Source organism: Dromaius novaehollandiae, chromosome 1 (genome assembly GCF_036370855.1).
Source record: "Dromaius novaehollandiae isolate bDroNov1 chromosome 1, bDroNov1.hap1, whole genome shotgun sequence".
Classification (NCBI taxonomy): domain Eukaryota; kingdom Metazoa; phylum Chordata; class Aves; order Casuariiformes; family Dromaiidae; genus Dromaius; species Dromaius novaehollandiae.
The window spans coordinates 87,383,983-87,400,961 of record NC_088098.1 but is presented as its reverse complement, the minus strand read 5'-3'; the positions used below and the strand labels follow the sequence as shown (position 1 = coordinate 87,400,961).

General features: G+C 44.0%; 1 long non-coding RNA gene across 1 annotated transcript; it reads left to right on the top strand.

Moving 5' to 3' along the window:
- Positions 1–13,976: 13,976 nt before the first annotated feature.
- Positions 13,977–16,460, top strand: LOC112993187 (uncharacterized). Its single transcript, XR_010391279.1, has 2 exons — positions 13,977–14,133; positions 15,119–16,460. It is a non-coding gene; the product is annotated as an uncharacterized LOC112993187 (long non-coding RNA).
- The last annotated feature ends 519 nt before the right edge of the window (positions 16,461–16,979 follow it).

Sequence of the window (16,979 nt, the reverse complement as noted above, 5' to 3'; positions counted from 1 at the left end):
AGCACGTCCTGCCTGCTCTCAGCAACCCTGTCTCTCTGGCCACCTCCAGACCAGACTTACACTGGGACTCTGTAGGTATCTTGATCTTCTGCTTGAAGTAGGGGAGAGAGTAGGGCCTAATCTGCTTTCCAGCCACATCCATCTCTTCTGTCCCTAAGCTCTTTCATTCAGTGGAGGTGAGTAGCAGACACTGAGCATTTCAGATTGGCAGAAAGATCAAGATAGGGAGGAGCTTTTGGAGGTCTGTTGTCCAACCCCCTGCCCACAGCGTACCTGACTTAAGATCAGGTTGCTCAGGGCCTTATAGATGGTTGTACTCTGAAATTTCTATCTCCTTGCCTTTTTGTACCTCCTCTGGTGTATAAAACACAGTGGCAGGACCTATCACCACTGAAAGCATGTAAGGAACTGCAGCAGGCCTTTCTTTGTTCTTTATCAATTCCATGAGCGTCACAGGATACAAACTAGGTTTTTCCTGGAGCACTGGGCATGTGGTCAAAGTGTGGTCCAGTATGTTGTTCTTTTACTGACACTTCTTGCTCAATTTCTAGTGTGTTTCTGCCTTCAACATTTTATTTATTTGATTGCTAAGGCTTCAAGAAGTCCTAGATTGTCTTGTCTCATGGTGTTGGCCATGCTCAACCCTCACCTGGAGAGGTACCACAAAATTAAGCTTTCTGTTCTTTGAGATACTTATATCTCTAGCCACAGTGCTCCTTGTTAGCTTCCATACTATCAGGAAGGAGGATGCGCTGTGAGTGTATTCTCTGCATTCCCATTGCTGTTTCCTAGTCTTGAACCTCTGAGCTTCATTATGTCAGTTTTATGTCCATTTTCTTGAGTTACAACCCTCTGATCTCTTGTTCTGGGTCCCTAGGCTCCTCCCTATTTTGCCTGTATGTGTAGAAGTCCTTTCTATTCAGAATGGGCCTAGACCCATCCTTCTCTAGAGCAATGTTGTGGGCCAGTGGGCAGACATGGGTGTTCATGGAAAAACTGTAAGGATAAGCATATAGTAGATACGCTCATTTTCTCTGGGAATCTACTGGTTAAAGACTGCCTGACCCAGAAGTTGTATCTATATGTTTAATGACCTTTGGTGAATTTATCTTCTATGACTGTCATGTTGATTTTTGAACCAATTGGTGCTTTTGGCCTCCATAATGTCCTGCAGTTGCACAAATGAACTGTATTAGACATCCAGAGTGTTCTGTTTTAAGCCTGCTGACTCTTCCTTTTCCGCCCCTTACTTCTGGTACTGTAAGAAATGGCAAATAATTGGTCTTGGGGTCCACCTTCCGTAGTTTTATTAAATCTCTGTCATACCCTTCTTTAGTGTCTCTTTCCTGAATAGGAGAGTTCTAGCGTAGTCTGTTTCTCTTCAGAAGGAGCCCTTTCCCTACCTCTGTACCCCATGCTTCTGGATCTTTCCTAGTTTTATCGTATTCCAGTGTTTCTTCCCTGTTCTAGCCTGCCTCGGGGCCCTGAATAAAAATGCCATGTCTCTTCCTCCTCCTCTGAGTCAAGCCCTGATGCTCAGAAATATTCTGGCACACAAGTCAGCTCCTGCAAAAGGGTAGAGAGTTGCAGAACAGCTCTCTCTCACCTAGAGCAGCTGCAAAAGAGCAATGGAGGCAGGCTGCTTTGTCAGCGACTCTTTGGGAGCTTCTGTGTATGATGGTCCCTCATTAACCTACTCCTAGGCCTGTGTTTCCCTGCTTGGGCAAGGACATAAGGGGAGAAACCTTCCGCCTGTCACCATTATGCTTTGTCTGGTATTTTCTGCTGCTTTTGGATACCTGATTTGAGACCTTTGTACCTTGAAACTCAGTAAAAAAACCAGAAACTGGTTTTAGGCAGTTATAGATACAGAGAACCCCTGAAAATCAGATCCCAGACAGGTAGTTTTTTGAAACTTTTCAACTTCCCTGTTGCATTTTTTAAGTGAAAGTGACACCTAGCATTGAGTCAAAGACAGGTCAGTGTCTGTCACATTTTTTTTTGGTTGTTCCAGGCCACCAAAGGTTAGAGGAGCACTATCTGCTAATAAGCCATGTGAGAGTTACAAAATGCTCGCTACATTTTCTGAACATGAGACTTGCAAGCTGAAGAGGAGAGGCTTTCCCAGCCAAATACGGTGTCGTGAAGCTAGGATCTTGTGAGCGTCCATTTATTTACTTATTTATTTGCCTTATTTATTTAAAAGCTTCTAATTAGTCTGGGCTTTTGTGTTTGCAGATTCCAGCTTAGCAGCCATGCCATGGAAACCCATTTGCACATTTATTAAATGCAGGTACAGAAAACAACCCAGTTGGATTTCTGACATTTCAGACTAAAACAATTACAGTGTTTACTGAGGGCCTGTTGCCCTTTCCTACATCTGGGAAGGGGAGATTTTGGGAAAGAAATGGGAAAGGGAAAAGCTTTTCCCTTCCCCTGCTGGTTTCTGTCTCATGTCAGCTGGGACTCATAAGACTTTTGTCACTCTGCGTTTGCTGTGCCTCTCTTTCCAGTATATCTTTTGTGGGGCTCACCCCCAGTGCTGTGAGTGGATATGCAGCACCCATCCAGTAAGGGTGCAGCTCTAGACAGTAATAGCAGAGGCAGAGAGCAGATCCAAATATCCTGTTGTACTTCTCTTATTCTTTGCTGTAGAAGTGGTATTGTTCAGCCCCCTTTGCTCAGCACCAGCAAACGGCAAGTGCAGCAACCAGAGTGGCAACCAGAGAAAAGAAAAAAAGGAGAGTTTGTGTGGGACGTATGTTAGGCAAAAAAGAGGCATTATTTTTTCCTCAAGAGTTTGGCAGTGAATATATTTGTCTTTTGGTGGCTGGGCTGTGGACAGGAGGCTGGCTGGTTGAGTGCCTGGCCCTGCAGTCCTCTCCCTTAAGCCAAGCTACTCTGCCTCTCTTAAGGAGTATGTGAGCCACAGCCTGCAGACAGAAGAAAAGTGAAAGTGAAGAGAGAAGGTGGGCTTTATGAGTCTTGTCCCTGCTGGCACCTGAGCTCAAGCTGTATGCTGTCTGGAAGGCCTGTCCCTCCCTGACTGAATGGGGAGAGAAGTACCAGATACCAGGGACAGGGTTTGGGGATGCAAGGAGCCCATCACCTGTGATGGTTTGGTAGTTGTGGCTAGGCTAGAACTACCATGTGGTGCTGTGATCAGACCATGGCACGGATGGTTATGAACTGGAGCTGCTCCTCACAAAGGATCACTGCTTTCATGATGTGAGACTTGTGGTTCACAATGAAGGTACTGGCCCAGCCAGGTTGTTCCACATTTTGACATAACTTATCAAAGGTACACCTAGAGAAACTGCTTTTTTGGAAGGAATTATCCATGGTTTGACTGTGGATTGCCACATCCATTAATAAAATATTCTATATATTCTTCCCTGTCATTAAATTCCAAGGATACTGGGTGCTGCTGTCTGCCTGGCAACAGCTAATCTCCAAGGTGCTCCTATCATTGCTCACTTTTACCTCCTGGAAGATGGTGCTGTTGATAATATTCTTAGGGAGATGAGTCTGACCCTGTGAACAGCACACACAAAACGTTACAATGTTTGCTTCTTCAGCAAGTCCAAGAAAACCATGTTATAGGTGCCTTGGCAGTAGCCTACTGTTCTTGGTATTTCGGCTCACTGAAAAGGTAAGTGATGGTAGCATGTGTTAATGTGTGTCTTAGATACCTAGCTTAGACCCACACTCATCTCCTCTCACCTTATCCACCCATGTTGTTCCCCAGTTAATGAATTCCCAGGCTTGCCCAACCAGACCTTGTTCCACACCCATGCTCTGTCTACTCACTCAATCTTTTCTTGGCTGTCACCAAATCTTGGATCAAAAGGTCTACATAGGGCCTATCTCTGTCTCCCTCCAGTCCTTCTCTAATTGAAGCAATGCATAATCTACACTTTTACAATGCTGAGGTTCCTGCAGAGAGCTTTTTCTCATTCTTTTTCTTGCTCTCTCTGCTCGTGCTGTTGCTAATTCAAGGGTCAAGTGTACACAGAGTCACTGTATTAATACCTATGGGAAACCTCACAGTTGCCTCAGAAACCTCATTCTAGAGGTGCCTGACTGACATCCTCTTAGTAGTGGCATGACTGAATATAATGGACCCACAGAAAGCAAAAGAATTAGTCACATCTTGAAGCAGGAAGTAAGTTATGGTATGCCTAAGAACACATAGGTTGCTCTCACTGGGTACACTGTACACGATCATTGTTCACAGCTCCAGTGTCAGGATACAGCGGTTAGCTAGAAATGCAGGCTTGCATGCAGAGTTTGAGGGGGAAACTCCAGAGCTCCAGCTCATTTCAAATTTACAGCCTCTTTATGGAGCTGCATAATGATAAAGATACATCATGCAAGACTATGAGTTTATTTTATGCATCACAGGAAGCTCTGCAAGCAAATGCTATATACAGGTGTGTTTCTAAGCTACAGTTCATCAGGTTCTTGCCTAGGTGCCTTCAGTCCACAGCTGTCAGGCAAAATAGCAAATAGAGGGACTGGGAATATGCAATCCATGTGTTATTTCCCCCCTTATTTAAAAGTAAGGAGTAAGAAGAGATGAGTAATTACTGAGATATAAACTAAGCTGTCCACTATGGTGGAGAAGGTAGCTGGTTAACTATCGCCACTAAGACAGTTGGAAGTTGAAGTATGTGACAAGTGAGGAGAGGCTGATGAAGCTGGGTTTGTTCAACCTGGAGAAGAGAAGGCTGAGGGCAATCTAGTTGCTGTCTTGTAAAAGGTGGTGTTACAGAGGCATCAGAGGCAGACTCTTCTCAGAGGAACACAATGAAAGTACAGGAGGCAGTGCAAAAAGGTTGCACCGGGGAAATTCTGATAGGACGTAAGGGTAAAAACGTCTTTCCCTGAGGGTGGTTCAGCACTGGAACAGGTGCCCAGAGAGGCTGGGGAATCTCTGCCCTTGTTCAAAAATTTTCTGGACAAGGTTCTTTGCTACTATGAGGTCATGCTGATCACATCACCACCTAGCTTAAATCCTGGGGTAGGACCTCTCTGTGCAATAAACACAACCTCTGTCTCTAAGCCAGACTGGAATATCATGCTCCCATGCAAAAGCAGTCAAAGTCTTTGTTTCCTGTTCTTGATTTTATTGAATGAATAATGTTTATCTATTTTTGGTAAATGCTTTAAGACCTCCAGGTGGAAAAGCAACGTGCAAGTGGGCTGCGTTATTTTTCAGATAGAATAGTCGTGGCTCAGGGACAAACATCCCTTCTGCTGGAGGTACTGTGTTGTGAGTGAAATGCATCACAGCTTCTAATTCAGGGTCTGCTGCTAGGTCCTCTAAAGCATATTGCCACTTTTTACCTAATGGTCGAAGTCGATCAGCTTTATGGCGAATACTTTCTTCCAGGTATGGGCATATCGTGCTAGGCTTGACCTGAATTAGGTGGGTTTTCATAAAAGCTGTTTAGCTTTGCCAGCATGTTCATAATTGACTTTCACAGTGTTATCAGTTCTTAGGACATTGTGGATCTGGTAATACTGGACAATGTTTTTACAGTCTGTGTAGCTGATGTGAATTTACTATCAGACTTCCTTAAATGAAAAGTGCAGAGCCTACAGGGCTGCAGAGACATACTTCAAAGTGTGAACCAGCTATGCTCCAACACTGGCAGGCAAATGGAAAGAATCCTATGATTATTATTTTAAAATCACTTGCTTTTCAGTGCAATAGTGAGCTAAAAGAAGGCTGAGATCTCTCACCCGAGCTATGGTTGCTTCTTCTTTGGCTATTTGCTTTTAAGACAGGATAGAGGTTGGATGAAGAAAGAAAAGATTGGGGTTGCCAATGGCCAAGGTTTGTGTGTTCTTTTGTCAACAGTACTAGATCTAGGTAACTTGGGCTGTTGGTCATGTCTGGATCTCTTTCAAGTTGTAGGTGTGAAACTCTCCCATTCTGTTCTGTACATCATCAGAGACAATTGGTTCAGAGACATCCTTTCTTATATAAAAGCATTTTCAGTCAAGCAGATATGTCCTCAACTCAAAGAAAAATGCAATGATTGCAGCTTTATGGTCCATAGCTAGCTGAATAGGACAGCCTGTTTGGAGAAGGCTTGTATGATGTTGCTCATTCTAGATCAAGCAGGGATCAGTCATTGGTCAGTCTTGGGTCTCCCGCATGTTCTTGATCATTGTGTGCCTTTTTTTTTTTTTTTTAAACCACGGTCTATAATGTGCATGCGTGCGCACGTGCACGCATGTGTGTGTGTGTGTGTGTTTTAACCTAGATCTAGTGGGGGTGGGAAGGGAGAGAGGATCTGGAGGTGGAAGGAGTTTATTGTTAATTTGATTTTCTACCATTTTACCTTTTAACCACTGTTGTAAAGTGGATGCATATGTGCCATCTGCAGCTTGAAGTTAGATTATTTTAGCATCCTGGAATCTAGGAGAAAATAGAATCTGACTGTTACGGAAATTAGGCTTGTCGGCCACCATAACAGGGCTCGACCCTAGGTTCCCGCAAGTAAAGTTCAGAGCCAAATCAAAACAAATTAAATTTTAATCACACGCGTGCCATAATTACAGCTCGAGCTGGGTGCCTCCAAAGAGGGACCCTAACGTAAACAAATCCTGGGCAATTATAGTTTTTTCAGCTTTCATTTCCCACCCCTCATGCGGTAGTTAGACCAATAGTAATTTTTTGGTCTGGGGTCTCCTGCTCCTCATTGGGTCTCATTGTCATTCTGAGGTAAGCTGTTTTTCTCCTTATTTTTGTTTTTTGCGGTCTCTGATGATGGTTGTACCTCTGTTTTTGTTGGGTCTGGCGGTTGTCTCCTAAGGTCTTATTTTTCAACTGTTTTGTCGTCTTCCCTTTTGGACTGGGTAACACAGGAACGCAGACTGCGTGTGGCTTCCTTATTTTCCCAGCCTGAACGAGCTCTGAGGCACTATTTTTTACTAAACTAGGTAAAAGTTTATTACTTTTCCCAAGTGCAGCCTAAGGCTTCAGCAAATTTAGCTACTCATGCTAAGCAAGTTTTATATAAGTTGTGCTAAGCAGCTATTTCTAGACAGCTTCAATTCACTATTCTTTAACACTGACAGTGCAATGACAATCACAGAACCATAGAATAGTTGGGGTTGGAAGGGACCTCCTCTGGAGAGCTTCTAGTCCAAACCCCCTTGCACAAGCAGGGTCAGATAGAGTAGGTTGCCCAGGACCGTGTCCAGTCAGTTTTTGAATGTCTCCAGCGATGGAGACTCCACGACCTCTCTGAGCAATTTGTTCAAGTGTTCAGTCACCCTCACAGTAAAGAAGTTTTTCCTTAGAACCAGACAGAACTTTCTGTGTTTCAGTTTGTGTCCGTTGCCCCTCGTCCTGTCACTGGGCGCCACTGAAAAAAGTCTGGCCCCATCCTCTTTACACCCTCCCTTCAGATGCTTGCACATGTTGAGAAGATCCCCCCCTCAGCCTTCTCTTCTCTAGGCTGAACAGTCCCAGCTCTCTCAGCCTTTCCTGAGATGAGAGATGCTCCAGTTGCTTAATCAACTTAGTAGCCCTTTGCTGGACTCACTCCAGTAGCTCCATGTCTCTCTTGTGTTGGGGAGCCCAGAACTGGACACAGGACTCCAGGTGTGGCTTCACCAGGGCTGAGCAGAGGGGGAGGATCCCCTTCCTTGACCTGCTGGCAGTGCTAGTCCTAATGCAGTGCAGGATACCATTGGCCTTCTTGGCCACAAGGGCACATTTTAACTGGCGTAAGTCCAAGTCATTAAAAATGTCTTGCACTTTAACTTTCTTTTTGCATTGAGCTGTTGAAAAATAAGTCAGGAACTTACTTGATTAGTAAGTTAGTTGCATTTCATGTGCCCTAACACCTAGCAGCTGCCCAGTTATCAGAAACTTTATACTGACTTTGTTTGTTGAATAAAGTGGAAATACAGAAATGCCATTTTGTAATGCTGGAATGTTTGGGTGGTTTGCCAGAGCTTTTTTTGTGTTACTAATGAAGTACAATGTTAAGTTGTAATAATAGTAATGTCACAGCAACATAACAAAGTTTTGATGCAAGTTTGACAACACTGATTTGTGCAGTCAAATAAAATATTTGGCTTCATTATTTAATGTAGTTTGGAAATCTTTAGAAGATACTTATGCACATTTGATTGATAAGATAAGATGTAAAAGACATGATCTTTAGATCTTTCCTTGGGCTGATATGTCTGGATGTTGAGTTTCCCTGCTTCTCCCACACTGTATTAAGATCAGCAACTGCTCCAGTTTTGTCAGTAAAGAATGTTGGTTCTGCATCTTGACTTTCATTGTGCTTATTCAGAAATGAACTGACCACGGATAATGGGTGCATGTTTGGATATGTCTAATCTCAGTCTTGTCTGACAGTGATTTGAGCCCCCAGGTCTATTTTCCCTTCCTAAACTCTTACAGACTCAAGGCTTGGGAATAACCATGTCTGATATGTATACATCATGGCTGATGTATTTGAAGAAGACTTTCTTGTTGTCCTTGACATTCCTTGCCCGATTACATTCCAGATGGGCCTTGGCCATCCTAGTCCCATCCCTGCATACTCAGATGACATCTCTATATTCCTCCCAAGTGGCCTGTCCCTGCTTCCACCTTCTGTACACTTCCTTCTTCTGTTTGAGTTTTGCCAGGAGCTCCTTGTTCATCCATGCAAGTCTCCTGCCCCCTTTGCTTGACTTCCTGCTCATTGGGAGGGACCATTCTTGAGCCTGGAGGGGGTGAACCTTGAATATCAACCAGACTTTCCACACTGTCTTTTGGCAGAGTCAGCTTCCTCTGAAAATTGCTCAGTGATTCTGAGGTATTTTGGCCCAGAGTAGGGAGAATGCTCAACTTTCTTTGAGCTGAATGTTGAAATCCTTTTAAAAGAAGATTTCGCATGAACAAAGCAAGGAAACTGAAAATTGGCTGCAAAGTATTAAGAAGTGTCCCAAAACTTTAGTCCTCACATACAGCACATACACTAGTTAATTAAATGGCACTAGGAGACACTTCTGGAACTTAATTGCCTCTGTAGGTAAATTGTCTCCGTCATCGTTTTGGTCTAGGTCATGTAACACTCTCTCAAACATCTTCTGGGCATAGTCTGGAAGATAGCCGAGAGCAGGAAACATCCCCAAATAAATCTGCAAGCAGCTGTTTAGCTTTGGTTGCTAAGAGACTTTAAAAATATGGATACAAGCCATTCTGTGCCCCCAGAGGAGTTAATTGTTCCTGTAAGTGACAAAAGCCAGGGATTCTTTTTCCAAAAAGAAAGGGATATACCCAGATCCTCCAAACCTCACACAGATGTTCTGGACTAGTCAAAGCCTCTCTCTCTGCTCATCTGAGGGGAACTCATATTCCAAATGCAGTTGTTTGGAAAGTGACTCTATCAGAGTCACTATTAGAAGAAAGGAATCTTTTAGAAGAAAGGGAATCTCAATTCTGATTGAAATACCGCAATTCCAAAATAATAGTAATGAGTGAGTGTCCTAGTGTCAGCAGTTGGTGGGACCCCAAGGTTAGGGGCTCTTATCTATATCTGCTCTTATCTAGAAATGCCGTCATCTTGTTTCATTCTTCTTTACAAAACTCCAAAACTTCCTCCCACACCTTCCTTCAGCTATCTGCAGTCACTTTCCAAACAACTGCATTTGGAATATGAGATCTGCAAGGCCTTGCTGCAGATGTGGGATCACCAGCTATCTCAAGAACTGGTTTGCCGTATACAAATTTACCTGGCAAATGTAGAGCTGTAATTCTGAACTACCACTGCCTAATGGCATCTACACTCTGAGTCATATATCCTGAGAGTTGTCATGTAGGTCCCCATTGCGATCTTTACCTAGCTCTGGGCTGGGCTCCTGCTTACCACACTGTTTTTGTATTTACAGCTAGAAAGCCAGCCCTCTCACCTGCTGGGCTTTGTCCCATTTTGGAACAAGACTACAGGCTCTGCTGACTTAGCATGCTCACCACTTGGATACCATACCCAGAATTTATCAAACAGCTGGGGAGGGGTTGGCTTCTGCTTGCCCCCTGGAGTGGATCCTCAGTGTTGCTGTGTTCCACCAAATCTATCAACTCAAACAATATCAATGAAATTAGTTTTTTTTTCTTTAGGATGTTATGCTTTCCGTGCTGGTATTTTTCCTCCTGAATTCTTGAGCTGTTACTGATCTTTGCCTCAGCAATCCTACCTCTGTCTGTAAATTTACTTTTATCTCAACCTGCTGCTACAGCTTTGTCGCAAGTTTTCTTTCATGATTTAGCAATTAGCTCAGCAATCTAAGTTAAGATTATGCAACAGAACCATATCAGAGCTGGTCCTTTGACCGCAGATAGCTGAAGGAAGGTGTGGGAGGAAGTTACAAAGGGGTTATGGAGGGAGGGTTGCAGCACCATTCTCAAGAAATGGGAACATCTTCTGTGAACAATGAACGGCTGGATTAGAGAGCTGATATTGCAGACAGCTGTTTATGATGGAAGCTGAAGTATACAGTCCACATAGTGGCCCAAGGGCTGGCTTTCACCATATGACCCACTGTTTTTCACTCAGAGATGGTGGAGGACAGTTGACCAAATAACGCTGCTGCCCCAACAGCCAAATGCATCATCTCAGTCCCACACATGGGGCCTCAGCTATCATCATCACATCTGCCCACCTGGACCTAGAAGAGAACTGCAAGTGATAGGTTGATAAGTCACTTGCAGACTTATTTGGGGATGTTTCCTGCTCTCGGCTATCTTCCAGACTATGCCCAGAAGATGTCTGAGAGAGTGTTACATGACCTAGACCAAAACGATGACAGAGATCTGAGATCTCTGGTCAGCACGTCAGGAACTGCAGACAGCAGGCCAGGGCCTGAGGCTATAACTTGCAGTAGCAGAGCACAGGTGAAGGCTGGAGCTATAGCAGCAGGAGGCAGAATCAGGAACCAGAATGCAGGGCCCTGGCAAGGATTTCTGGCTGGCTTCAGGATGACCTGCAGGCTCAGAGGCTTTGTGCATTCCCTTAGCGTCTGCCAGTATGCACAAGGGCTTGTAGTGGGTCCATTTCACTGCCAAGGAGAACTACTCACACAGCCTGCAAGGAAGCAACCAGCAACCATTTCCCCCAGAGCCTGTCCTGAGTTTCTGGTGTAGTTGTCCTAGAGCCAAGAGCAAGAGGAGGGTGAGGCAAGCTGCTCAAGGGCAGAGTAGCCAGCCATGATGCTCGCAGGTAAGCAGCATGTGATTTCATGGAGAGTCTGGGCAACACATATCAGTGCACTTCATAGATTAGGTAGGAGCCCGGCTGGGCAGCTTTCGTGTCTCTGGGTTAATCAAAGAGCCACTTAAATTCGACCCCTGGCAAAACATCCGAGAGAATTCAGTGGCTCTTGCGCTGCAGTTCACCTCGGCTGAGGGAATGGTAACATGGCAGAGAATTCCCAAACTGACAAAACCGGTTTGGAAGGGAAAGGAAATACGGTGTTTGCTGGAGAAGGGAGGACAAGTGGTCACATGGGAAAGCATGCTGAGATACAGTGAAGAATGAGAGCAGTTCTGAACCCTGAATCGGCACTTTGTTGAGGAAACAGAGTTCAGGAGAAACGGGAAGGCGAGCAGAGAATGGCAAAGGAATTTCTTTACGTACCCAGAGCAATGGAACTGCACATGGAGAGCGTGGTTGGTTTGTTCCTTTGTTAGCTGCCTTATTTCATGATGAAGCTCAGCTGGAGGGTGGGTGACAATAAGCCATGGTCGTGTATATGCCTCAGAGGGATATAAACAATGCTTCCCTTGATATTAATGCTAGAAGGGCCAGCTATCGTAATTGTCTGAGCAGTCATCCTGTGTACACAGACCATAAAATTCAGCCCAGGGCTTTTTACATTAAACCAATCACCTCAAGAGTTGGAGAGTACAACTGTCCCCAATAAGCTGTTTCAAACATAAATTATCTTACAGGGTAGATGGAGAGCTATATCAGTATCTAGTTTAATGTTTGCTGCAGTTCCTACAGTCTTCCTCCTCAGCATCTGTTCTTGTAAGGGAGGTGAAAGCTAGGCTGTTGACCAAGACTGGGCAGGAAGAAGATCAGTTGTGAAGAAGAATGGTAATAGGAATTGCTAACAGGGAACAGGTAAGAAAGAGTGTGGGGTTGGAGACTACTGCCCTGGAACATCAGCTCCTCCTGCCTCATCAGAGGGATGAAAGACAGAAAGGGGGAGGACTTGAAAAAAGAGCAGTTCAGAGAAAGATCACAGATTCACAATGATACTTGGGGAATGGTTCCCCTTCGTGAGAAAGAACTGAACTTTCAGGGTGTTGATCTTAGGCTTGTAGAGCACCAGAATTAGTTCTTGTATCTGCAGTTTCTAAATAAAACTGATCTGCTGCTGAAGGAGCTGGCCTGCCTGTTTCTTCTACTGCTGAAGCTTGGATTCCAGTGCCCAGAAGTCCTCATCACGTAGTGTGCTCCAGTGAATTGACATCGTGTTGCTGGAATGCTGTTATGGTCATACCCACTCAACAAGTATAAAGCATGTGAGACCAACCCAGCTCTAGTGGTAGACTGGTTCCCTGCTAGCTGAGAGAGGAAAAAATAGTATTTGCAAGGTGGTAGCAACAGTGAAATAAAGCTCAATGCAAGATGGTATAGGAGGAGAAGGCTTGTTTAGTTCTAAAGTAAAACTGTTTTTATTCACTCCTGCTCCTATACCCAGATACATTTGTCCCTGTAGCCTGGTCATCATTACTTGTGATGATATACAGTACAAGGGATACTGGCTATTGAGTCCCCATCATGTCTCTGGGATTCTTCTTAGGTTGGTGACCACTGGTTTTGGATGTGTCTTCTGTACAGTTTAGGAGCTGAGAATGACTGTGATCATTCATCCCTTCGTCCTGTTCACCTCTGTCAGTCACTAGGATTTACTCACTGTTCCTTGTCTCCTTCTCTGGCTGCCCTGTGGCTCCAGCCTGTTTTTTTATCTTCCCACAATGGCTTGATTTTCTAGAATGTCCTTTGGTTTAGTCTTAGTGGAGGCTGTGCCTTGTTTTATGTTGTTCATTGTTTTAGGTGAACCTTTGTCTTCTGGTCTGGGTATCTTGAGAAGCTGCATGTTGATGCACTAGGATCCTGATGACCTGTTGATCTAGCTGCCATCAATACCTGCCATTCTTAAAGTCACACTCCTGCTGTTTGTTCCCTCTGGTACTTCTGCTTGCAGATATACCCTTTTTCATTCTCACTCAGACCAATCTTAGTGTTTCTATCAGAAATATCTACAAAAGGAAGACTCAGAGAAATTTAGCTTCCTTCAAAATCCAGTTCCTGGAATTTTGTCTTCTCCTTCCAGTGTGTGCACATTCTCTTCACTAGGTTATAAAGTCAGGCTTCCTTCCTGCCTTCACAAATAACTGTGCCTCAGCAGCTTTAGGTACTTCATATTGAATCCCCTACGCCCATTGGATATTATAGATGAGGACTCCTGAAGTGCAGTGTTTTATAGCTTTCATAGTGTTTTATAGTTCATGCAGCTCTGCCAGTGCTTCTTCATCCTTCTTCCCTAGCTCTGGGTCCCTGTGGCAGCTCCAAAATGGCTAAATCAGTAGGAAGGGGGAAAGTGAATTTCAAAAAGCTACTTAAATGCCACCTCTGTCACCTGGATATGTTACATGGAAATCCTTTGGAAAACTGACATGGTACATTAGATGTGCTCCTTCCTAAAAAGAAAGTAAGCAAAAATGCGAACTGCAGCAAGCAAAAAATTTCTACAGCCCGTGCATCACAAAATACTTTTATTATGCTTCTGTTACTGTCATTCAGCTGACTTCTGGAGAAGGAAACAGGAATCAACACTCCAAGGTCAATTAAGATATGCACTCTTCAATAGCTTTTTGAACCAGAGCAAATGAGATAGTTATAGGAAGATTAAGATCAAAATAAGTTAATGATTGTTGATCCTTCAAGGCCATATTGGTCACATCTCATTTCCGTTGTATGGGGTGTGTCACAAGAGTGCTGTGCCATCTATGAAAACGAGCAAGTGGATTGCCTCTTGCAAACAGCAGCAACTGGACTAGAGGGAGTGCGGACAGATCTCCACATCTGAGAAGCTGCTATCAAGGTGAGGCACACACTTTTTATCGCAAAACTGTAAATGACTTCTTGGGTAGCAACTATGAAATGCAAAGAAAAAGGTTTAAGTGTTGGGATGAGAACTACAACACGTCTATGAGCATCTGATGTCATGATTTTCATTGTGTGATTTAGAAAAGGTGCTGTTATCTGACATGGCCTCTAGCTTCTGTTTCTGCAGTTGTTACTTACAAATACCTTGTTTCTTTATCTGATTCTAGAGAGCTCTGTGTGGAATTGGACGTGAGTATTTGTGACAGTGCTATAAAAAGATGTTTAAAACCTGAAACTTGCTCTGACTGAAAGGGGCTGGTTCTTTAAACTTGTTTGGGTCCCACCTTATGTCTAATGGTTAAGAACAGGAATTTTTTTAGTTCAGCAGAAATGAATATAAAAGTAGAAATAGAGTATTTCAGCGAGTCTAAAAAGTTCAGTTCTGGTCTTAACAGAACAGAATTTTTAAATTTTCCATGTAAAATGAACATTCATTTAGAAATTACTTAAATGTTCCACTGCTTCTTTACTTGTATTATTATGCAGATGGTGAAATCAAGTCTGAATTACCAATGCCAGTTTTTAAAAGAATTCTCAAGGGCAGTATCCATTACTAATTGGAAGATCAATCACCAGTTGTTTATATTATTTCATTATTCCTTATTTAGGGTAGATCAAGAAAACGTTAAACTAAATGTTCAGATATCACTCAGACATGCACAGAACCCATACACACAACCAAATAAAACCAGACAGTTTTGAGGCATATTTCTCATTCTCCTTTTTTTTTTTTTTCCTTCTAAAGTCAGGTTTCCAAGTCACACCTTCACTCTTATCCAGCTGCTGCTAAAATTTATCCCTGGCTAAAAGTGATTTACTTTTCTGGTTTTCATTTTTTCCTCCCCTCCAGCACTGTCTCTCTAGTATGAAAAGGCTTCTTATGAGCCTGGTTTCTTTTCTGTCCTTGTCCTTTCTTGCAGGCTATCATTCAGCTCTTACAGCAAGAAATCCAAACTACGGAAGTCCTGCTGAGATGGGAAAAATCATCATTTATGAGCATGCCAACTTCCAGGGATACTCCAGAGAGTTCACCTCTGACATTGCCAATCTGAAAAATGTAGACTGGAATGACTGTGTCTCCTCAGTGAAAGTAATTGGCCAGCCTTGGGTGGCTTATGAGCACCTCAATTATACAGGCAAGCTTCTCGTACTTGAGGAGGGAGAACATAGCTTCGTTGGTCCTGAGATGAATGACAAGATCACTTCTCTGCAGCTGATTACTGAAAACCTGCACCATCCCCAGATCACTCTCTATGAACATGCCCACTACCAAGGGAAGAGCAGGGTGATAAAAGAACCAACCAACTTGGCTAGGGGATATGACAATGACAAGATATCTTCTCATAAAGTCCAGAGAGGTGTCTGGCTACTGTGTGAACACAGTGATGGAGGTGGTTCTCGTTACCTTGCACGAGAATGTGAACATCTTCCTGATTATAATGCAATCAGTTTCAACGACAAGCTCTCATTTCTGCGTCCCCTTCTCCCTGGCAAGCATTGTGGCTGCTAGACTGTGAATCCCGCAGTCCTATGGGTAGATGCAGTCTCTGCAAAGAGGCTGAGACCTAGGTTTCTGCCCATGCTGGTACTACTTTTTTCCCCCAATGTCATAGAAACAGTGAATGTGGAAGGTCTCTTTCATGTGTTGCTGCAGATCAGTTTTTCTTTATTCTGCCTCACGCTGTTTGCCCTCCCCGTGATGCTCATGAGTGTAAGAGCTGTCATATTTGGTCAAAACAGTGGTCATTTGTCCCAGAATCCTATGCCTTACAGTGATGTGGCAGGTGCTAAGGGAAGAGTGTAAGAACAAGGCAAATAGCAAGTGTTCCATCCTTGGGCACACACCAGTGTTTGGCCACGTCTGATTTGGCAAATTCCCACTGCCCATCGCTAAAGGCTTCTTCTTATAGGAGGCCTTCATTTCTGCATCCTCTGTGCCTTGTCAGGAGAGAAATGTCCCATTAACACTGAAAGAAACTCAAAGATGTAGCACCTGCCTTTGTGATTCTGTGCTCAAGTACTATGTAATGAAGAAGTGTTGCATGCGGCTGCTGTTGCCATATGCATAAATAAGCCGTGAGCCAGGAGAATCATAGCTGTGAAGTAAAAGGAGCTACAGTTTACAATGGAAAATGTGAATGCATAACCAGGCATCACTTGCTTTGTAATTTGCTTCACAGTGATCTCTTGCTTTACAATGACCTCTTCCATGTTCTTGCTTTCCATTTTGTGTCGTTGTCATTAAAGAAGTTATTGAAATCACCAACGTGTCTATTTCATTATTGTTTGTGGTTTGGCCTTCTTGGCCACAAGGGCACATTGCTGGCTCATGGTCAAGTTGCTGTCCACCTGGACAACAAGATCCTTCTCTGTGGAGCTGCTTTCCAGCAGTCAGCCCCCAGCCTGTACTGGTGCATGGGATTATTCCTCCCTAGGTGCAGGATTCTGCATTTCCCTTTGCTGAATTTCATGAGGTTCTTCTCTGCCCAGCTCTCCAGCCTGTCAAGGTACCTCTGGATGGCAGCACAGCCCTCCAGCATGGTATGTCAGCCACTCGTCCCAGTTTTGTATCATCAGCAAACTTGCTGAAGGTGCACTCTGTCCTTTCATCCAGGTCTTTGAGGAGTAAGTTGAACGGGATTGGATGCAGTATTGACCCCTGGGGTACACTCATCGTTACTGGCCTCCAACTAGACTTTGTGCCACTGATCACGACCCTCAGAGTTCTGCCATTCAGCCAGTTCTCAATCCACCTCCCTGTCTGCTCCAGCCCGCACTCCC